The sequence below is a fragment of the Brachyistius frenatus genome, unplaced genomic scaffold (genome assembly GCF_029030835.1).
Source record: "Brachyistius frenatus isolate BFR_SWC_R1_liver_20210118 unplaced genomic scaffold, ASM2903083v1 Contig_20, whole genome shotgun sequence".
Taxonomy (NCBI): Eukaryota; Metazoa; Chordata; class Actinopteri; family Embiotocidae; genus Brachyistius; species Brachyistius frenatus.
This window is the reverse complement of record NW_027210619.1, coordinates 3,610,479-3,634,620: the sequence shown is the minus strand read 5'-3', so window position 1 is coordinate 3,634,620 and position 24,142 is coordinate 3,610,479. Positions and strand designations below refer to the sequence as shown.

Here is a 24,142-nt window from a genome sequence, read left to right as displayed (position 1 = left end):
AATACTTGCAATATTTTGTTACATTTCTTCGTGTTGGAGACGAAAAAACAATGCTGGGCTTTCTTGCTTTTGTTTGGATCAAATATTATTGCACATCAAAGTCCACATTGCAGCAAAAAGAGTCCAAATTATGCCATACTCGTGTGTGTGTGTGTGTGTGTGTGTGTGTGTGTGTGTGTGTGTGTGTGTGTGTGTGTGTGTGTGTGTGTGTGTGTGTGTGTGTGTGTGTGTGTGTGTGTAGTTTTGTAGTTTTGTAGATATTATGCAGGGATTAGGTGTGGTATATGGCGATTATTTTATTATGCTTCAGTAATGAATGCTGGTTTCAGGATATCTGCTCCTCTCTCTCGCTCTGATCACACCAACAGGCTTACAGACTACAGGCTGGGGTGGCATTGTTTTTGGTTTACAATTTCATGAGCTTTGCGGTGCTGATGAATGAAGGAGGCCGTCACATACACTGAGGGCAGCCTTCAATCACATGTCCGGTGGACAAACATGGAACATCACACTTTCATATAAAGTAATGAATAACATCACTCATTGCTGACTGCTGCATTAAACTATGAATCATTTAACATCATCTATCTTGGCTGCTCAGCTGGTGGTGCTCACCATTTAGCTAAATGCTTTCCTAACAATTTGTAAAATGAACAATTGTCAGTTTCCTCCTGATTTAAACCTGCCATAACTAGTGACACCTAGGGGCAAAACATTACAAAACGTCTGTCAGTTGCACATCCGGCTTAGGGTTGTGTTTGTATTCACTTAATGAACGTAAGTCTAATATATTCATTCTCTATTAGCTTTTTTTGGTCTTTACCAACTCTTGAGGCTGGCTCTTTAGCTGCTAAATGCATCATTAGGTGCACCAGCTAGTCAACATTCACTACTCTGCCATGCTGGGCAGGTCCAGCTTAAGTTTATTTAGCTTCTTGTTGAAAACAGCTGCCTGCTGAGAGCTGCTAATTCTCTGTCGGTTCATCATCACCATAGTTTTTAATCAATTGTATAATTATTAATATTAATTAGTGCAACTTTAAGGTAAATTAGTCAAAAGCCAAAGTATGTGGTCTTGTCTTAACTGTAAACAGGTTACTGCAGTGGTTCTCAGCTGGTCTGATCTCAGGACCCACTTTTTTTGACTAGCTAACAACACTAAAATGACTCTTGGAAAAAATGATTGACTTAATATTTCATAAGTGAAGTTCAATGGTAGTCTATGGAGCCGGAAGCTTTTTGGACCCAACCCCTAGCGGCACTCTGTGGTATTGCAGTTTAAGGCACTTCCTCATCAGCCTCATCTTTCAGACCCGGAAGTTATGTCCACGTTTATATACAGTCTATGGTAGCGACCCTAATTTTTTGAGCCATTCAAATTTATTTCACAAATGATAGTGCAGTAAAACACCATGCCTTAAAAAGGCAGACTTATCTTGAATGACAGCTAACTACTGATGTGACAACTTTACTTTGGGTCAATCCTTTCATGTCAACATTGGCAGACCTCTGCGTGCATGCTTAAACATGTCCTTAAAAAAATAAAAGCCCAGCAGTAGGAGTTCTGTACACTTCCAAATAAAAGTGTTACTTTTCCTTCAACATTTTTTATCACAGACACATCTGCAACCCACTCAAAATGGCCTGCAGATCCACTTTAAGGTGGCGACCCATCAGCTGAGAACCACTGGCTTACTGAGTCTATAAACTTCATATCTTTCCTCACCTACACATTTCAGAATTAAATTATGTGTTAAGCAAATAATAGTCTGTTTTTTGATCAAACATCACAAACATGTTAACATGTTGTACAGCCTCAGCGGATCTTGTCAGACAGCTTGATTTGGGTATTGCAGCAAGATGGATTTACATGTTGCTCCTAAGGCATATTCATTCCTTCTTAACAGGTCTGTCAGGGCAGGTTATTGCATGTATAAAGCCAGCGTGTGCACGTCATTGTGGCAGGTGAAGGTGTATTAGGGAGAGGAAGTGCTTATATGGTAGAGAGTTTTAAAGGCTGTATTACAGTAAACTGATCTAATTTTCTGAACTTACCAGACTGTTGTAGCTGTTCTATGTTTGGCTTTACCCTCTTGGTCCTCATATCTAGATTACTGATGATTATTTTATTTCTCATATTGTCAAAAATCTCATTGTCAATGTACTTTGTGAAAGCTCTAAAAAAAACATTCCTCCAATTTCATTACAATTTGGATATCAAGGCATTTAGTCAAGAATATTGTAATATAACTAGCCCTAAATACAAGCCACAGCCAACAGAACTTTGTGTTTAGATGAATCTTATGATTTTATAGCCGCTATGCTTGCGTACTTTTACATATCAGAGGTCCTTCAGCGAATGTTTCTTGCCTTTTGCTGTGGGCTTGTAGTCAGATTACCCCATGCGGTTGTGGCAAGCCCTTTGAAACTGTACATTTATTCATAATACTCCGACAGAAAATGTCAGCACTCCTTTAACCTCTCAGCCAGTGTCTTGCTGTGACCCGGCAGGCAGCAGCTGCAGTGTTGACACACTGCCCTAACTTATACTCCATGGATTGCATAAACCTTTCTCACTGCTTACAAGGTGCAATAATTTACATATTGGTTCAGTGTTCCCTTCTGCGTTGAAAGAGCACATGTTGTACTATACTCCTATGTCATCATTATCTCATCTATGTTTCTCTTTCCGCTGCCTACCTGCTGTAAGTCTGAGCAGGGAGTTTCCTTACGATGCTTAATTGCAAATCAGGATAAGTATTTGGGGGACTTACAGACATTTGAGCAAAGACATGTGAAACCTCAGGCGATAGAGAGGATAATGACATAATAACAGCCCAGTCCTCCAGTTATAATTCTTCGGTAGCCTCAGAGTGAGGTGTGTGTGTTTTGGCAGAGGGATGGTGTGGTAGAAAAAATTCAGACAGAGGCTTCGTCTTCTTCCATGTTTACCTGCCCTCTCTTAACACATTGCCTTTTTTGTGGCTTTGCAAAACAACACTGCAAAATACTCCAATACAAGAAAAAGTCCTGGATTCCAAATCTTACTCAAGTCTGTAGCACTACGTACTTTATCGTCAAGTAACACAACTCATGCAGAAAAGCTGGCCATGTGACTGATATTATAAACAACACATTTTTCCTGTTGCATTATGCATTAGTCACACCTTACTGTTGTCAAGGTGGAGCAAGTTTTAACCCCTTCATATACAATCAGCTCCAGTGGTTCCCATCCTAAGGGTCAGGCTCCATCCAAAGGGTCACAAGATTAACATGAAAGGTCATGAATTGGTTAGTGGGAAAGGAAAGAAAAGAAATAGAACTTTGCCACACCAGTTTGCATTTATCTTTGGGACTTTTCTTGAATAATTTAGTTGGTTTTTCATGAAATAATGGGTAATTTTACATCTTTCAGCATCACAGAGATATTTAAATGAAAGTGTATGAGAGGTTTAGAGGGGCAGTGTTTCTTCAGGGGAACTGCTAACAACTCATAGACGTAAGGCTGTCAAAATGCTACCTAAGTAAACACTTGAGTAAATTTATCAAGTTATTCTTCACCACTGATTTCTGCATCCTCGCCCCTTCACCTCACTCGCTATGGGCTTATGCTTTCCCCTGATGCTCACCAGTTGCTTGCATGAATAAATGGATGAAAGAAAGAACAGGTAAAATAAACCCACAGATACAATCTGCTGGGGAAAAAAAATGCAGACTTGCAGATTCTTCTCAGAGATTTGTCACGGTGAATGACTGATGAGCGGGGACAGGCAGTAAACATAAGTAAACATGACGGTGGAAGCATATGTGTGTGTTTAGCTATGAGGACTTAAACTGTTTCTCTATGTATTATTAAGAAGCTGAGAAATTCAAGAAAACACAGGAGCTTGTCTTGTTTAGCAGGCAACTTGTTATTCTTTGATGAGGGTGTTTCATATTGATGACTCTGTTGTGAGTCAGTGATTTGTAGCCAAACAGAAATAACTTCGATTGAACTTCATGTTTCCGGAGCTGAACAATGACCTTTTGGATACTTTACGTTAAATGTATTCCCAAATAATTTCGACTGGGTTAGTCACAGATTTACTAATTTACATATGGATATGTGCAATGATGTGTGTGCCTGTGTTGTGTATAGCTGAAAGGAGTGGCAGATCCAGGTTGTCGCTGGATGTCACGTCTAATATCATCACGCAGCCACTGAAGCTCTATTATTCATGAGATCAATGCTGAGACTCAACCAGGCCTGATACAGGACATCCTACCCCCCTACGGCTCTTTCCCTCCATCCCTCCGTCGTGCCTCTTCAGTGTTTCTCAGAAGATTATTTTCCCTTCACCGTTCTCTTTTCTGCTGAGTTTGAGTTGTGAGGGTTGTGAACATGAAAACTGAGAGTGTTCACCTCAAGGGAAGACAGCCAGTGAGAGACAGCGGAGCAGACACCGGTGCCTGTGACACTTCGACTGACAGGTCTCTGAAGCCAGAGGCAGAAAGGTGGAAAAGAGAGGGGAATCAATGCAAGAGGGGTGATGGATAGAATATGGTGTTGCAGCGCTGTGTGAGTGTCAGATGTCTGACAACTACCAAAGAAGTGCGAACTTGCTACGTGTCCCATAATTCATTTGACTATTCATTAATTATTCCCTACATGATAAACACCCAGTAGTTTACTTGGGTGAGCAACAAATACAAATTTGAACTTGTGAATCATAATTGCTTTTCATAAGTGCAAGGTGTAGTTTAGTGTTGCATATGCAAACTGGTTCTTTGTAGGACTTTGTATCATAAAGTCTCACATTTCATGATCAAAATTGTGTAAGGCTGTATTGTCTGTACATTTTACACCTACTCATGAGAAAGAATAAAATGGCCAAAAGTAAATAAAAGGTCGATAAACTTTTCTAATCTTTTATCAGCAACTCAGTAAAACTTCTACTCAGATGTAAAAAAAGAGCAACGAGGAATTAAACAGTCAATCTCGATTACCCTTTCCACAAATCCTCCCACACTCAACATGCCACAGCTCCGCCCACACAGACTCACAAATATATATATCTGTATTCTTCCATGTGGAAAACATGACTGCATGGTGTGCAAGAGCCAGACTGACAGGGACTATCCATGCATGCTGCTTAATGCCTCCTCGGCCCATCAAATATGCAGGCTTTACTGCACAACAACCAGAATCTCTATACACAAAGTAACAGACTACATTACCACTCAGACCTTCTTGTAGACCTTTTTCACAGCAGACATTTTAACTTGTCATCGCAGGTAAAGCACAGGTCTATTAGTGATAGCTCAGTTTTATGAAGTGTCCCAGTAAGCCATGACAGTGAACTAACATGCACAAAGCAGGACCTACTCTAAATGTAATGCAGCTATCATTAATGCACCTGTTTCCCTTACAATGATAAGTCAACATGTCTGCCATAGAAAGGGTTTATAGTGAGAGATATGTTAAAATGTTGTCTGTGAAGGGCTCTTGCATCAAAAAAAATTTGATATCAAAAACATTTTACTACCTTTGTTTCAGGGATAATTATATGTTTGTTGTGTATTTCATTTAAAAAATCTGCAAAAATTACAAATAAAAAAAATGTTTTACAGGCTGTTAACCTGTAACTGGGAGACAGGCGGGTTAATGACGTGTTTGCGCGGAACATAACTGTCAAGTGTTACGTCATCTTTAACGACACGCATCAAGACAGCCGTGCATGCATTTCGCAGTTACTTAATTAGCTAACCCGTTTTACTTACAAATTAAAATTTATGATTTTTTTTGAAACATTTATTAATTTCCTGGTCTACATCAAACAAGACTCTGTCAAAAGCTCATGTATGGCTGTACATGTAAAAAAAAATGCTTAATTTGAAATGTAGGCTTGTATTTTGAAAATTGAGTCAAGCTGCATTTGGCCAACCAATATTGTAACTTCTAACACTCGTCTACCCATTCAGTCAGTGCGGCTATTGGGTCCAAGCAAAAATAAGCTAACAAGAAAATAACATCTGACCAAGCATTTGATGCCAACTATCAATAAGTGACACTTTTCAACACTCTTCTCGATGCATTTCAGTTGATACTGAATAAAAAAGTTGTAAGGTTAAACATTTACACCCCTCACCCCCTATTCGTGCAGCATCAAAGTTGTTATTGTATGTTGTGTTGTGAAATACGCATGACGTTTCCTTATACGCCCAAGCTGTGTGTGCTAAATGATGTGCTTGAAGAAGAAATACAGGTGAAAATATGTCTCCAGTGATATGAGTAGATGTATTCAAGAGGACATGTTCATGTTGTCTACCAGTCACATCACTTTGTCCTGTTTAAAACTAAAGCGCAGACATTTTAGCAGACTAATCCAGTATAAAATGCCTTTCATAAGATCTATTTTTGTCCTGTTTACTAGCAACTGGTATCTATAATGCCTTACCCCTGAGAACTACAACTCAGCGGCCCTGGGAACTACAACTTCACAGAGATACATCAGTTCGTCTGTGTCAGTTGTCTTTGCTGTGACGTCTCTGCAGTAGTGCGTATGCCGTGGTCTGAACTTCCTGTACGTGGCTGCCTGGACAATGATGTCAGCACACACGCTGCAGCCATGGTCCGGGAAGTCAGGTTGAGGTTTGGGACTGTGTGGAGCTGCTGCAGCTGGAGCAGAATCCCGAGGGACAGCTGAGAAAGTGGCCACAAAGCTCCCCCCAAAGGACTCGGTGAGAGACAGAGAGGGGACAATCCGGACTGTAGCATGTTATTAGTGGATGCATTGTGATGCTGTTCTCTCATTCTGTGCGCCACATTGCTGTGCGTAGTCACTAAAATCATCTTGTGTCTGTATGACTGTATGACTGTGTGTGTGTGTGTGTGTGTGTGTGTGTGTGTGTGTGTGTGTGTGTGTGTGTGTGTGTGTGTGTGTGTGTGTGTGTGTGTGTGTGTGTGTGTGTGTGTGTGTGTGTAGCATTGCGCACAGGAAGCAGTAGTGACGCTCTCACACCACCCACCATAGATATTACAATGGAAAGCCCAACTGAGCAACTACACACCCCTCCTGCCCTCCAACACACACATGGAAAACTACCATAGAGTTGTGCTATGGTTATACTGGCCAGCTGGTGGCTATACTCACTAACACTGGCTCAATAAAGGCTGAGTCAGGACACATTAGTCTCTGTATGTGTGTGTGTGTGTGTGTGTTTGTGTGTGTTTGGGGACAGTGAGGAGATGATGGCAAAGCAAAGTGGTGTACACACACTCACATGCTTCTCTCTTGACACGTGTGAGGATAAACATTGATTTCCTTGACTGACGTTAACACCCTGTTGAGTAAACACGCAACCTAACTCACACCAGTGCAGCAACATACGACAGCCCCTGCACACTCAGATGCCTATGGGCACCGCGGCTGCGTCCACAGCCGTCTGGTGAGCAGCATCAGGCCCAACAAACAGCGCCAGTGCAGGGTTCAGAGCAGCCTCGCGACAGCTCTCCCACACATGCAGCACATACCTGTATTATGGTTTAACAGCTCCTGATTGGCAACACCGCTCACTGTCATGCCCCACAGGGAAAGAAACAGAGAGAACCAGGTCACACAAAAATGAACTCCCTGTCGCACTTAAGGCCAATTCATAAGATAAAACTATTAAACCTGTTGTTGCCAAAACCGTGGCCAGATTAACCTGTTTGGTGGCCCCAGGGCAAAAATTTGCTGTTTGTCCCCTATTCAACACCCAACCACCAACACCCTCTGTGCATTACACAGCTTGTTACCCTGTCACCGCTTCATTCCTATCAGGGCCAGAGATCACAGTAGACTGCACACAACAGCTTCATTAATTGCCCAGAGACCAGGCACTACTCATCAGTTAAAGTGATACTACCTTGTCTCAAGTTATGTTGAAGTGTTCATAAAAGAATTTTGTATAAAACTGTTTGTGATATTTGATTAAACAGAACTTTATTTGGCAATATGCACCATGTAAGTAGAGTAAAAGCTAAAACAGTTAAGATCAGGGATGGAGACACCCTGCAGAAAATACTTTAGGTAATATTTTAGTTTTGTTTTTTAATTGATGAAGCAAGCCAAAATGTAAAAGGTGATTTACCAAAGATAGACATGACTGAACACACAGAGCTTTGCGTTACAAAGATTCAGACAGATGGACATGTATGAGGTGCAATGAAATACTTCAGAGACCATTCCTATTGTGCATGAACAGAGCACAGCACAGTAATGCACACAAAGCCGGGGGAAGCTATAACTTTCATAAGTAGTCGAAGTTATGTTGCTTTATCAGCATCAGAACCTGAGGTACACACATTATTTCTGACCACTGCTACATGCGCATTTAAGCTTGGGTAGTGAGCACACATCAAACTTTGTGTCAAACTTAGGAAATCTACCTTGAAATGCTCCAGAAAGCCTAAAGCAATAAAGCAATGAGCTGGGCGAGGTGTTTTGAGTGACATTTAATGTTCAAAGAAGGGCAGAATGTCACTGTCCAATACCGAAAAAGGCGCATCAGGTCAGGAGCGAAACAAAGAGCATGCTGGTGGTTTTCTTTAACATTTGCGGGGATATACACCATGAATTCATCCTCCAGGGTCAGACTGTCCGAACTGAGTTCAACTGTGACGTTCTGAGGTGTTTGAGGGAAAATATGCAGAACAAACAACCTGAACTGAATCAAAGATGACGCTTGATGCGCCTACAAAATAACTTCCAGGAAGTGTTCCTAGTGTGGCAAGAGAAGAGGGAAAGGTGTCGTCACACAGGAAAACTACTATGGGAGAAATGACTGCACAATTTAAACCGGGTGGGTTTTTTGGTTTGTTATAGGGCAGTCTTTGAACTTTTTAATCACACCTCACATGTACAGTGTATATGAAGGGGAGGATTCCATTTAGATAAAAGAAAAAATCCCCAGGAAATTTGAAATTAATCAAATAACCTAATTTCAGTGAATAATTAGTGAATGTGAGGCTTTTACAGTCAGAGGAGGTCAGTTCAGTTCAGCCTACTCTCCAACACTTCAAGCTTTACAGTGAAAAAAAAACAGAATGAACAAGCCACCAAACCCTCACACTTAAGTGGAGTGAGGGTTTGGTGGTTTGTTCATTTTAATTTCTGTTTGAAAATATTCTATATTAACTTAAATCATCATGAGTTTAAGCTGAATATATAGTTAACATTATGGTGTGATAAGAACACAGACTTTCTGTTCAATTTCAACACTTCAAAAGTTGTTACAGTTCTGGTTATCGTTCCACTAATCACTCTAGATAAAGAATATCCTTTTGGCTAATGTAATCTATTTGGTCTCTTCTACACAGTTTTTATAAACCTTCTTTGTTCTCTCTGACAACCACAAACACACACACACACACACACACACACACACACACACACACACACACACACACACACACACACACACACACACACACACACACACACACACACACACACACACACACACACACACACACACACACACACAACAAATCAGAAAACAGAAGCAGGGTCTGACTAAAAAGCAGTGATTTGCAGTGAGCTGCAGGCAGGGAGATAATCAAGGCTGAATATGAAAACCGCTTATTGAGGAAAAAACTATTTAGTTTGAGTGCAAAACATGTTAAATGTTCTCACATGAAGGGCATGATGGGTATTTGTAATGCTATGAATAAAACTTAATATTAGTATCCTCCTCCCTCCCTTTCTCCCAGGCAAAAGTTGATCAAAACACTGAGTTAAGGACGTCATAATTAGATGTGGAAGTTTTTCTTGGGGCACAATGTGCAGTCCTTGCGCGTGTTCTGAAAAATTCGGAGAATTTGTTTTTTATGCCTCCTTTTGTGAATAAATGTGATACAGTGTTTTATTGGGTTCATGAGATAAGTGTGTGTGTTAGTGATGTCTTTGCACCAACAGATGAAATGAAACAGTCCAGAGGGGGCAGTCATGATACTATGAATAGATCCCTCTCCTGTATCAGAAAGCTGAGAGGCGTGTGTGTGTGTGTGTGTGTGTGTGTGTGTGTGTGTGTGTGTGTGTGTGTGTGTGTGTGTGTGTGTGTGTGTGTGTGTGTGTGTGTGTTTGTTTGTGTACTAAATGCTGCAAACAGGTGTGTGTAACCCTTAATCACATGTATTTTTTTCCCTTTTTTCTCAGCTTTATCCAAAGGCAGCTGAGTTTTTTTGAGTTACTTAAAGACATTTCACCTCTTATCCAAAAGGTTTCTTTAGTTCTAACATACTGGAAGAGAGTTCCAGATGCCTTTGGATAAAACTTAAATTGACCATGACCTGGATGACTGAGAATCATCACAGATATACTTTTTTCCCTTTTCTTTTCCTGGTTTATGACAAACTCATGCCATGACAGAGAGTTAAAAAAAATGTTTTCTCTCAACTTCTACTCCACCTTAATTCAGAGGGAAACATTGTCATCTTGATTCCAATGCATTTGTTTATCAGTTTTAATAGTTACTTCATAGATATGTATATATTTATAATATTTTACGTACACACACTCAGTGGCCGCGTCAGTAGGTGTACTTGCAAAATCCACTATAATTCAATACAACAGCTCAGCGATATATTCGACTTTTACAATAATCTTCAGTTCTGAGTGACACTGTCAGGGAGGTATGTTTGAAGTTGTAGTTTGTGTGTTTCTAATATTTTTCCTATATATGAGCACGATGGAGGAATGAATGATAAAAGCACACTTAAATATAATGCATAACACCACTAACTTTACAGCATCAGTAATAAACGTAAAGTTGATTTAAAAGCTCTTGAAATGTTTTAACAAAATCTAGCTATGAGTCCAATGCAGATGTGGCAGTGCTGTTTTGCAGTAGATTGTATAGGCATGCCTTATGAGGTTATTCATACATAAACATTATAAACTGTGGTGCGTTGTTGTAAACAACTGAATAGATTAATTATCTGCACCTTGAACGATAACAATTAAACGCTCCCTACACATTAGTTAATCAACAATAATAATAATTTACTTGTAACACTCACTGGGAATTATTTTTTTTTATAGATTTTTCTTCCACTTTGGAAATGTTAAGTACATTCTTCTGAGTCTAGCTATGTGATATTTTTTTTATTTAAAGCAAGACTTTCACAGAACTTGTCAGAAATTACTTGTATGTATTGCAAGCTTTTCTAAAGAAAATTATATCAACACTTTCTCTGCCACTTCCCAGGTTTGCCTGATTATCTGTCCAAGCAGCAAAATGTAATCACTAATCACATTTAAAGGCCTCTACTTAGCTCACCTGTTTTTCCTGTCTTCCTGTTGTTTTTAATAGCAAAGTGAAGCCATGACAGAATCAGGGTTAAATCCCCCTTCTCTGCTTTCATCTTTAAGAACAGACAGATCTGTGAGGGGCGAGGAAAGAGTAGACTGAGTGCACGCGGAGTAGAGAGTAGGGAATGTCCTGAATGCGTGAGTGTGAGGGGTGGAGGGCTGTTGGAACGAGGTGAGGTTGGGTTTGCACAGGAACATGCTAGAGGATAAGGCGTGTTCCCTTTGGCAGCGCAGCGCAGTGTCAATCCACCCAGTGCCATCTGATGCCTGTGCTTGTGACGGTGCAACAGTGTGCGGCAGACTCTGAGAAAAGATCTGGCAGCTATAAATAGGCCGTGTGTTAAAGAGGAACGTTGTAAATATAGTGCCCTGGCGTGGTGTCACTTTACACCCCCCTCCACCCCCACCCCACCTCCTCTTGGTCTCGGCCCCAGCCTACTGGACTCCTCTTAACAGTTTCATTATGCCTGAGTGCGTCATGAGCGCTGGAAAAAAAGACTTGAAAACACGGGAAGAAAGGGAGGAAGAAAGAAAGGAAAGACGGGGGCTAGCAGCGGTGTAGTTGTGGGACAGATTACGCTCAAGTTGTCTGTGTCTGTGTGTGTGTGTGTGTGTGTGTGTGTGTGTGTGTGTGTGTGTGTGTGTGTGTGTGTGTGTGTGTGTGTGTGTGTGTGTGTGTGTGTGTGTGTGTGTGTGTGTGTGTGTGTGTGTGTGTGTGTGTGTGATGTAAGGCTTCCCCTGGTCCTCTGGTGTCTGCAGGTTTGGGAAGCTTCCAAAGTACAAGCAAACAGAGAAGTGTTGAGGATTTGAGCCTCTCCTCTTCCTCCCCTCCATCCCCTCCATCTTCTTGCCTCTCCTCTTCTCTCCATCCTTCTTTTCCCACAACTTCTCTCTCCTGTCCTCTCCTTTTTTCTCAATATCTTCTTTCCGCTTGTCTCCTGTCTACTCTACACCATTCCTTTCCTTCCTGTCCTCTCTTATTACTTCTCCCCACTTTCCCTAAACTTTTCTATTGTCTACTCTGCATGCTCCCTCATCTTCTTTCCCTCCCATCTTCCCGTCAATCTTATCATCTCTTCTCTCTTGTCCTCCTTTTTCTTTTGTACCCTTCTCCCTTCTTTTCCTCTCTATAAACCTGTTGAGAAAGTGCTTTGCTGGGTGTGGTGCGGTGGCGTGTGTGTGCGCACGTGAGTGCGTGCGTGCACGTGTGTGTGCGTGTAGATGAATTTCTCCTATCGCATATAAAATCCTTCCTATGACATCACAGTGACGTCCCTTGACATTCAAATGTCCCCTGAGCCAGCTTTCAAGGGAACAGTGTGTGTGTGTGTGTGTGTGTGTGTGTGTGTGTGTGTGTGTGTGTGTGTGTGTGTGTGTGTGTGTGTGTGTGTGTGTGTGTGTGTGTGTGTTTGCACATCTGGCAAGAATCTTCAGGAGCTTTTTCCTCTTTGTTCCTTTTCAGCTTGAACAAGCGACTTCTTTACAAGAAAAAAGTCGAATACACTCCGTCTCTCTCTCGCTCTGTCTCACACGCGCACACACACACACACACACACACACACACACACACACACACACACACACACACACACACACACACACACACACACACACACACACACACACACACACACGCACACACCATATGTGACGCAACAGCCACTGGTCATGTTCCCAAGGTCCTGTTCTCAGAGCAGTCTGACTGGAGGCCTTTGTCTGAGCTCACTTTAAAAATAAAACTGGAGCAGGATTACCACACACACACACACAAGCACACGCACATGCACGCGCGCACGCACACACACACACACACACACACACACACACACACACACACACACACACACACACACACACACACACACACACACACACACACACACACACACACACACACACACACACACACACACACACACACACACACACACACATATCCTCACTCACTCTTTGTGCATGAACTAAGCCTGACCCGAGGTGGAAAAGGAGCCCACTGCCAGCTCATGATGCTGTTTAAGTGATGTGTGTGTGCACGTACTGTATGTGTACTCCAATACTGTATTCATGTGTGTATTATTCCATTCAGCCTTCCCCTGACAGTGCCATTATGGCTTGTGTAACACCTATGTGTATATAAGCGCACGCACGCACACACACACACAAACACACACACACACACACACACACACACACACACACACACACACACACACACACACACACACACACACACACACACACACACACACACACACACACACACACACACGCACATACAGTAAGTGCCTCGAACATGATCACAGCACCTGTCATTTTACTGCTGTGCACAGAAACATGATCTCCCACAAATTATAGGACCCAGATTAAACTCGTCAAACTCTTCATAACTCCTCATAAATTGAGGAGACTTTCTGCTCTTATAGCGTTACTTATTGAGCCTCGCCAACACCCACAGAAAACTGAAGCAACATCCTGGAGCTTCCTGTAAACTCTATGACCCTTAAGTTCATCACGTCTTTAAAAAATACAATCAAAGTAAATAAACTTGAAGATGCTTCGTGATCAAACTGAAAATAGGGCCCAAATATTTCTTAACTTTAGGCTAACCAGGTAGCAGTAACCAGGATAAGACATCTACACCGATGAAGGCTCAACAAGACAAAACATACTGGATGTTACTTCAGCTGTAAAAAATGTGAAGGAAATAAAAAGTATATAAAGATTATTTAGATCCTTTGGAAAACTTGAAAGTAGCAATTTTAGATATAAATAGCAGGGTTTTTTTCTGACAGCACGAGTACACTGTCGAGCAAATTTTCATCCAAACTTGGCAAACTATCCTTAAAGGACCACAAGTACTTACGTTTCCATCACGGACACCCACATTGGCATTCAAGCCCTTCACTGTGCCGTGTTTTACCAATTGAGAAACACTGCACTGATAACTCAAGACACACTTAATTATCTTTGTCTAGTAACCCCAAGATCCCTTCCCTTCTCCATTAATTTCAACTCCAAAAACACCCAAGCCACAGATGAATCACTGCCATCCTAAAGGTTTCAAGGGTGCGTTGTTAACGAACACAGATGATACCCAAGGAAAGCCCTCACGGTGAATTAGCAAAGCTTTGACAAAACAAGGCCCCAGAGTTCCACGTTAATTATAATAAATGGAATAGTTTAGTGTTTAATTTTGTATGTATTCTACTTTTTTATAGGCCTATCTTTATTTTCACTTTTTCGTCTGACTTGGTAGGCAGTGTTTCCCTGGTTTTTCATAGAAATAGTAGTAGAAAATAGCAAATATTCCTTTTGCAGTGCTATACATCTCTGAATTATTTGTATTTTTTTTTTATAAAATATTTTAAAAACAGTTGATCAAATATTTCAATGGACATTTTGACACATTTTCTTGATTTGTTGATTATTTAAATCCATTTTCAATTGTATCTCTCTATTAATAGAATAAATAGATGAAATCAAAATGAATGAATTGCTTGGTAAGCATGTGTCAGGCTCACTTGCTCCTCTGGGGCCCTTTGACTGAAGATTACTCCCCACGGTTCACATTTTATGTGCGTGAGGGTGACCCTTGGCAGGTTGGCACTCAGGGCACATCACAAGGCACACCCTCCTCAGGACACTCAGACACTTTGCAAGGAGTGAAAGAACAGCAAGGACATTCGGGGGAGCCACCTGCTGAATCAGGTGCTTCTACGCAACAGAGTGTGATGGAAACTGATCCACTAATATCAGCCATGCAGCTATTAGTGCCCTGTACAAATACACTACCATCTATTAATACTGTAACCTGGCACACACACGCTGCTCTATAAATGCACACTCACGCAGTGGCTGTCACACATACCTGATCTGGTTTCAGGAGCACAAACCTTCCCGGCAACACATTATACAAGCAAGTACACTGGCCCACACATGCAGGCACACACACATACAAACACACTAGTTGGCCGTGGCTCTCAGTAGTGTCCCATTCAGCAGACACTTGAAAGGACACCCTAGAGAGGAGTCCTTTTCACAGTAATAGTGCCGGGCAGCACTTAGCGCGGACCCAGTGGCTCTCTCACACTGTAGTGAAGGAGATGAGGGTTCTCAATTCCACAGCAGCCTACTCTTCTCTTCCCACTGAGTGGGAGAAGAAGAGTCTTTCATGGACACAGTACTCCACCGGCTGCACACTCCAAAGCACTCACTCACCCGTCGTCCACTATCGAGTGCGAGATCTCAACTTTGAGTGAACAAGCAAGCGGGAATTGGCGATGAGTGTGAAATATTTCTGATTATATTCAGATGGCTCACACTCAAAATGTTGAAACTCAGCTGCCGCAACAGGATGAAAACATAACAAATGCTTATTGCACACATGAAGAATGAGTGATAAAACAAAGGAAAACAAAAAAATAAAGTGTTTGAGTTGGGCCTCCGCAAACTGTCAGAAGTGCTTCAGTGCTCCTTGGAATAAACTACACATTTCCAACACTCTAATTGAGTGATGAACAATTCTGTGTCAAAAATGTTTCCCTTTATTGGATGATGGTGGAGGAGAGTGTTGTCCAAGGCCATGTTCAGATATATATTAACACTGTATGAAAAAACTGAGCCCACTCATTAATTTCAATGAGACCACTGCATTCGCACTAAAAAGAAATCACATTGTACAGAACCAGTTGAACTTTTCTTGACTTCAACTATAACCTATTGTATTCGATTACTTTGTAACATGAGCATCATATTTCTGCTGTTGATTTTGAAATTGTTAAGACAGGAGATAAAATGATTGTTGCCATGATAACTTTCCAGAGTTATAAGAATGTTCCTCATATTCAAAATCTTGTTTAATGTCATTACAGCTGATAAGTCTTCAAACTTTTGGAGGTGAAACTTGAACAGATCATATTGCGTTGTTTCCCTTGTACCTAAAATAACACTTGTGGTGTTAATACAGTGCCCAAAATCCAAATGTTTGAGATATGGTGACTACAATGCTTACAATAAATGATTGACACCATAATACAAGACCTCCTGTCCACATATGTTTTTGAGAATTTTTTAGGCCCATAGTTTGTGCTAGTCCACTTTTCTCCAGTTCAAAGAAGGATTTAATGCTAAAGCTTAAAGTGATATTTTAGACAAAGGTTCATGGACACAGTTTAAGGAAGGCCCTTTCTTCTTAAACCTGACAAAATACCGCCGTATGAAGCCAGTTTTATAAAGAGATTGTCCTCTTATGGATTGGACCAAAAAAATATATATATTTGTTTTCACGCCATATTATTGCAAATGATTTTAGAATGAGTTGTTCCACTACTGTGTGGGTGTCCACATACTTTTGACTGTACCTGCCACCCCTATCCCTGCGGAGGAAAACCTCTGCAGTTTATTGCTTCTTTACCAGCTTATTCTGTGTTGTCTAAACACAGTGGAATGCAGACCCTCACTTTACCCTCAACATTGGAAAAATTACCCTGATAGCCTCGATTTTAAAAGGACACGCACCTCTCATCTTCAAAACACCTATTTTACAGTTCAGTGAGACATCATTTTTCAACACCTTCTCTTTCCCTCGTCCCTGTTGAATATACTGTATTGCATCTGTTGTATTCCTGAGTGTGTGTGCCAACTCAGCATCACTGTTGGAATTCATTACTTGTGGTTCGGCACGGCCAGGATTACAGCAGCATTCCCTGTTGCTCAGTCACAACGTAAATTCTGCTCGTCCAAGCGGATATCTGGGCTTCTTGGATGGGGAAAGTGTATGTGTGTGTGTGTGTGTGTGTGTGTGTGTGTGTGTGTGTGTGTGTGTGTGTGTGTGTGTGTGTGTGTGTGTGTGTGTGTGTGTGTGTGTGTGTGTGTGTGTGTGTGTGTGTGTGTGTGTGTGTGTGTGTGTGTGTGTTTCTTGGCTGATGATGTAGACGGGATGAGTATAATACTAAGCCTTTAGGAATCAGGAAGATAGTTCCTGGGATGCCAAGAATTCCTTCCGGAAACCTTGCTGTCTGACAAAAGAGGGTGAATTTAAGGTTCTCTCTCTCGCTCTCCCTCTCTCTCGCTCTCCCTCAGTGTGTGTGTGTGTTTGAAGTCAAGTGAGTAAAAGTTACGGCAACAATCTCCCCCTCTCCGTCTCTATTCCTTTTGAGGCTAGAGCGGGCTGTATCTACTCACGAGACTAGAATTATGGGACCGTTATTCACGGAGGCCTATTATGGTATGAGGACACAACACGTCTCACTCCCACACACCCAAATACACACACAAACACACTCACAGACTCAGAGACAGTTTCAACATCCCAGGTGATGGGAATCAGGCTGTCCCAGCGTTATCAGACCAGAATGTGATGATGCTGTGGATTCCTTGGATACCTAAGTGGTCAGGTTTATTCCTCACTATAGACGAGTGCTGCAGACAGTTACCTAATCGCAGTCCGCTGTGCAATAAAACTAAATCTATGCTTTACACTCATGATGTCATGCAGAGGAAAGAAAAGAAACAGGTTCACAGACGAAAGGAATGCAGAGGAAGAGCAAAGAGAGGGACAGAGGATGAACAAGAATCTGTCAGTGACACAATACAAATCAATGAAGCTCACAGGCTCTCTTTTTTCCAGATTACCATCACAGTTTCTAATTCAAAACCCATTTACAGTGTTGACAACAGAGAAACATGAGTTTTTACACAGGGCAAACTATAAAATGATGCCTTAAAAGATTAATCTAGTTTATTAGAACTTTTTATTTTTGTAGCTGTGGTCATCCTTTTTATTAAGCAGGATTTGATTTTTCATACCAAAGTGTATTGTCTGAGCTGTAAAGACACTATAATATAACTATGGCAACGTTTTCCAGAACAAGAAAAAACTGACAAATGATCAGACATCTTGTAAAAATGAGTAATTTAGCCTAATTATCTAAATAACTTAATTTGGAGGTAAAAGAAAGTAATCACAGTAATCTGTACAGCTGTGGTGAGTTCAGTCAAAGATGGAGCCGAGATGTTTTAATCCTGATTGATGTTTACTCTGCACAACCTGAGTAATAATGTTAATGTTCTGAGTTGTTTTCTCTCCCTACTGAAGTTGGCTAAATTGTGGTTGGGCTGTGAAGTGTGACTGCTCGTGTTTCTTGTCATATTAACTTCTTTTTAGAAAACTGTGCTTTGTTCTCCGATCTCAACCATTAAAGGAAAACTTCAGCTATTTAGTATTGCTCTCCATTAAGAGCAGCGACATGCACAAAATGACATAAGACATGCTAATTGACTCTCAGTCCTTATGGATCAACTTCTTCAAACAGTTCCCCTTAATGCAGTTCTGCAATGTCTTTCATTACACCCTCAATGAAGGTAACTCTGTCAAACTCTATGCCCGCAGTTTGCAAATCAGACATTGCATTAAAGTTCCCATATTGTATGAATTCAGATTACTATGTTTCCTTTTTTATTATAAAACAGGTGTAGGTGCTATATAATACTGTGAATGTCAAAACACTCACCCATGTCATATGTTTGCCGCCAAACTTTTTATTTGGAGGTAAACACCAAGCAGTCATTCCATCGCAGAGCTAGAAAGCTATAAGACCAAAGAAAAGAGAAGAGAGGCTTAAGAAAGGAGATGTAAAACTGTTGAGAGGATTTTTTTTTTTTTTTATGTACTTAAATCACAAAAATATCTTCCTCTGGATATCAACACTGCAAAAAAAAATCACTAGAAAAGTGTAAAATATGGGGCCTTTATAACTTCTGAGCAGTTTCTAAGCCAACAATGAGATAATCATGATTACATGACGAGGGTTATTTCTCATAGCTCCTCCAGAGACACAAAAGACATCACACTGTTCAACAATTGTTTTTGAAGTTAGTAGCATTAAGAGTGACAGGTAAACTGATCTTCATGGATAAACATTGGTGGAATACCATGTTATCCTGTCAATTACAATCTTTTTATGACAAATAGAATCAATGGCCAAAACTATGAAAATAATCCAGAAAATCACTGTATTTTTCTTTCATTTGTCACAGCAGCTGATACAATGAGCAGGATCAGGTACAGCACACAGGAACTGATATTAAAATGATGCCAAAGAAGGCACAGATGCACGCCATGTTGGACGTTGAAGCAGTTAAGAGAGAAAGAACATGACACACATACCACACACCTCTCTCTCTCTCTCTCACACAGAGCTCAAGGGACATAAACCAAGACGTGCATTTCCACTCTGAGCAAGGACAGACTCTCCACCACACAGTCACACACATACAGGCATTAATACACACACTTAACCACATATGAACAATGCCTGTGTTGTAATACATTTTACTGCATGTTGGCAAATGAGCAGTCCATTTATCCAATTCTGATGTGTTTTAAATCAATCAATTCATGCTTGTTTGCCAGTGCTGCAAACTCTCAACAGGACACATAAGTGTGCCCTTAAAGTTCATTTTTAGTTCTGTTTTTTGAAACACTTTTGCCATATTCTACTGCTGGCTTCATGGAGTCAACATAGTGTGCTTTTTCCTACATATCTTTTTCCTTTTTAATTCAGAAAAAACATCACATTTTCAGACCCAGAATCCTGTGGAAAGAATCCCCTGGCAGCATTTCCCACAGCTCACCTACAGAAGCCCATGAAGGACAATAGATGTATTCAAGTATGAATAGCTGACAGCCTATTGAAAACTTGTGAACAGGGTGTCAGGATACTCCTATATTACTGTTCTATAAATTCACAGTCACATTAAAAACCGTCAAATTCATTTTCACCCCTGACTCATGTTGACTCGAAGTTTATGCAACTTGTTTCTGCACACAAATCTATATGTCTGTACAAATGCCGCCTCAAACTACCTATCGATTGTACTGCACTGTAATCTGACGTAATTTCTCACTCAGCACCAACAACATAACTTCAGAGATTATAAGAATGCAACAGATTTAAGTCCACAGAGAAGCAAAGGCACCACATCTTACAAAACTGCATTGATATTGAGGTCATTTTTTTGGTAATAAATGGGCAGTCATTTGTGATGAATGCTTTGATCTCAAAATGACCTACTGATCATCCATTGTGTGTATTTGTGTGTGTGATATCTGTCACTTGGAGGCTCCCAGCGCTATTATAACGAGCATACGGTTGGCATCACACACAGCTCATATTAACCCTTTGGCTCTTCACTGCATCTTGTGTGTGTGAGTGCAAGACTGTGTTTTTATCTTTGTCTCCATCTTTGCAAGTGTGCACTTACAAGCGTGTCTCTATGTGTCCTCATCCACATTAAAGCGACGGCTAATGTTAGTGTTTTACTCATGTTTTAATGTCTGATTATGTGCAGTGAGTCAGGGAAAGAATGAGGCAAAGTCTTTGGCTCAGAGCTACGACTTGAGTGCCGCCTCGTTCTCCTCATCTAGCCTCATCATCCATCTTTATCAAGCCCGCACCCTCCGGTCGCTGTCCTGAACTTCTGCGGTCAGTGCCCTGAGAGAAGTCAGCCATGCACCCAGAAAACTCCCTCACACTCCCACAGCCGCTCAATAAGGACCATTCATAGCCCACACTATAGGACGTAACAGGACAGAACATTATGGTTACACACATTTATGCCAATGAGAGGGGTGAGCCAGAGGTGAACAAGAAACCCCCAAGAAGTCAAAATCTAATTTCACACAGAAATACACTGCCAAAAAGAATTCACTGAGACACAATGAGATACGTCAAGTGCAGCTTCAGTCTCTGAAGAATTGCATTCAAACCTCCCAACAATCCCACACACCGTCTTCGCTCTAGTCCCTCTCTCCTGCAAGAACAAGATCCATGAGTGGCTCCAGCAGATATCTAACCTGGCAAGCATATGTCTGTCTGTCTGTCTGTCTGTCTATCTGTCTATCTGTCTGTCTATCTGTGTGTGTGTGTGTGTGTGTGTGTGTGTGTGTGTGTGTGTGTGTGTGTGTGTGTGTGTGTGTGTGTGTGTGTGTGTGTGTGTGTGTGTGTGTGTGTGTGTTCCTCGGGCTGTCCCACAGGGGGATACGTGCATCTCGTCTGTGAGTCACAGGCAGGGTCTGTGTCTGTGTGTGAGTCCATCAGAACGCATTAGCGTCAACATCCCTAGTTGTCCTCAGGCAGACACACACAAACACACACACACACACACACATGCGTTGTACATCGTTGAACCTCCCTAGGGGTATGTGCTATCCCCCCACGTCCCCATAAGCTAAAACCTCAGTCTCTCCATTCACTTCCCTTGTCAGACTGGCCGTCCACTCACACTGGACAATGCCTACCATTTGCTGCTCACCCAGGAAACACAGGGAGCTGCCCAGGACTGGATGAGATATTTAACACACATACACGTATGTGGTCACATTTTTCACCACAGACAAACTGTGTGCATAAAGCTCACTTTTTTGCTGTCTTTCACTATGATTTTGTTTTAAATTTCAGATTTTCTTTCTGATTTTAAGTGGTGGTGTTGTTTAAAGAACACGCCGAATACCTCAGTTTACAGTAAACAATGTCCGCTTGTGACAAGCTCAGCTCTGAAAATCTTCTATGTAAAGAAATTGAAGAAAAACTGAAAAAATAAACACAAATGAGTGATTATGCATCAGAATCCGTTCAAGAAAGTGAAAAAAAACAATAAACAATGAGTGTTTGTCTAATCAGACTGTCACACAGATTTTAGATTTGATGATGTATTTTTTATGATGAAAATACATTTTTATTAGGTTTCTTTAAAAAAAAAAAAAAAAAAAAAAAAAAGCAAAGATAATAATGCCCTAAGTGTGCAGAATGGGCAAAAAAACAATAGCAGACTTGTACATTGTGGTTTGGATTCTTATTTACTAGCACTCCTTGGGAAAACTTTTTAAACGTATTGTTTTTCCAGGAAGTAAAAGTAATAAGGTTTGACATTCAGAACAGGAACAATATGTTTCTGAAGAAAATTAAAAATGTTCGATGTAATTTTCATTATCTTGTATGTCCATACGAGCTGACTACTAGGGATAATAAACATACATTTTATTTGGAGAAGAGACATAGTGAGACGGACAGAGTCAAACTGGCACCGAAGACAACGGCAGACAAGTAAGACTGAGGTAGACAAGGAAACAGACAGAGGGACAAAAACAGGGAAACAGACACACGAAGAGGGGTGTTGAGACAGAGAGGCAGACAGACAAGGACGGGGAAGTGAATAAACATAGGCAGAGAAATAAAAACAGGTAAACAGAAAGAAAAATGGAGGTGTAGAGACAGACAGAGAAGCTGCCTGTGCAGTGGACAGCAGAGCTTCACTCTGTCTGGTGTTTCAGCGAGGCTCTCTGCGCTGAGAGCCATTATGACACAGATGAATAGTACATTAGCATAAGGGAGGACCTGACATGACACATGACAGACACAACTAACTCCCTTTCGTGCTGTCACCTTTTCATGAGCTTTCTCTCACCAAGAGGGAGCCCTTTCTTTCTTTTTGTTTGTCTGTTTACATGGAGTATGCATGTGAGTGTGTGACTTCAACATCCACAGCACAGTTCATTACATGAAAAGAGGATAGGCCATTGTGCTCAATAATACTGCATGAGACAGTTGCTGATACAGTTCAGTGTGTGTGTGTGTGTGTGTGTGTGTGTGTGTGTGTGTGTGTGTGTGTGTGTGTGTGTGTGTGTGTGTGTGTGTGTGTGTGTGTGTGTGTGTGTGTGTGTGTGTGTGTGTGTGTGTAGAAGAGAATAAAAGAGAATATAACAACTCTGCAGAGCCTCACTACACTGCGAGTGTTAGGTAAGAGCCTCTCTGTATGGATCTGTGGCCTTGTTTGGAGTGTGCCTCATTCTGGTGTGTTGTTTTATGAAGAGCCTCTCAGAAAACACACACATACGCACACACACTCCCTCACTACAAACGCTATCAATGGTTTTCTAGCACACGGAAAGGGAGCGCATGTTTGGTGGGTGAAAGCAGCAGCCCAAGGACTTCCATCCGTTCATTGTTCTTCATTCCTGTTAATAATTTCCAGAGCATAGATGTCCGTGACTATTCCTGGCACGTGATTAGGAGTTTTGTGAAGAAGGGTTGTGCGTAGGGGAAAGACTCTTACTCTGGCTAAGCTTTGGGTTTTCAGTTCACTCTATTCAACACTGCCGACTAAGTGGAAGTCACTTTTTGGCTTCCTCATCTTTGTTGACTCACCGGGCAGCCAGCGTGTATGTCCACAGGAATTGCAGGGGGATCCTTTGTGCGTATGAGGTGTCCTAATGTGGTGGCACAGTGCCTCTTAAGCACCTTAGAGCTGGGAAACACAGGAATTGCCTGACCTATCCATCCAGTAATAATTGGATCAACGTGTGTCCGAAGGAGGCCCGGGCCAGACTGACTCTAACTACTGTCCTAATTGGATTAGTGTGTGTGTGTGTGTGTGTGTGTGTGTGTGTGTGTGTGTGTGTGTGTGTGTGTGTGTGTGTGTGTGTGTGTGTGTGTGTGTGTGTGTGTGTGTGTGTGTGTGTGTGTGTGTGTGTGTGTGTGTGTGTGTGTGTGTGTGAGAGAGGGTTTCCCCAGCTTACTGCGTTCCAGGTGTCTATAGTAAAGCCACTGAAGTTAGACGTGCATGTGATGTCACTCTCTAAGACAGTCATCTGGTCATCATTGAGATCCGATGACGGGCTGTTTCCTTCTCACGTGGTAAAGTCAAGCAGGAGATTCTATCAGCAACACACACACAACGTCATTGAGCGAGAGCTGGAAAGAGACACAGATACGAAAGCACTCATTTACCTGACAGTGTCCAAATGAGCA

At 41.4% G+C, this 24,142-nt stretch overlaps 1 protein-coding gene across 2 annotated transcripts in view; it reads right to left on the bottom strand.

The window, feature by feature from the left end:
- Positions 1–23,931, bottom strand: part of alg2 (ALG2 alpha-1,3/1,6-mannosyltransferase) — a 41,103-nt gene extending 17,172 nt beyond the window's left edge. Inside the window, exon 1 of one of the 2 annotated variants that reach the window (XM_069696072.1) lies at positions 23,911–23,931. The gene's annotated coding sequence lies outside the window, so the exon portion shown is untranslated. Of the gene's footprint in view, positions 1–11,301; positions 11,323–23,910 lie in introns of those variants that run through there. The other variant, XM_069696073.1, reaches the window with a different exon arrangement.
- Positions 23,932–24,142: the final 211 nt, after the last annotated feature.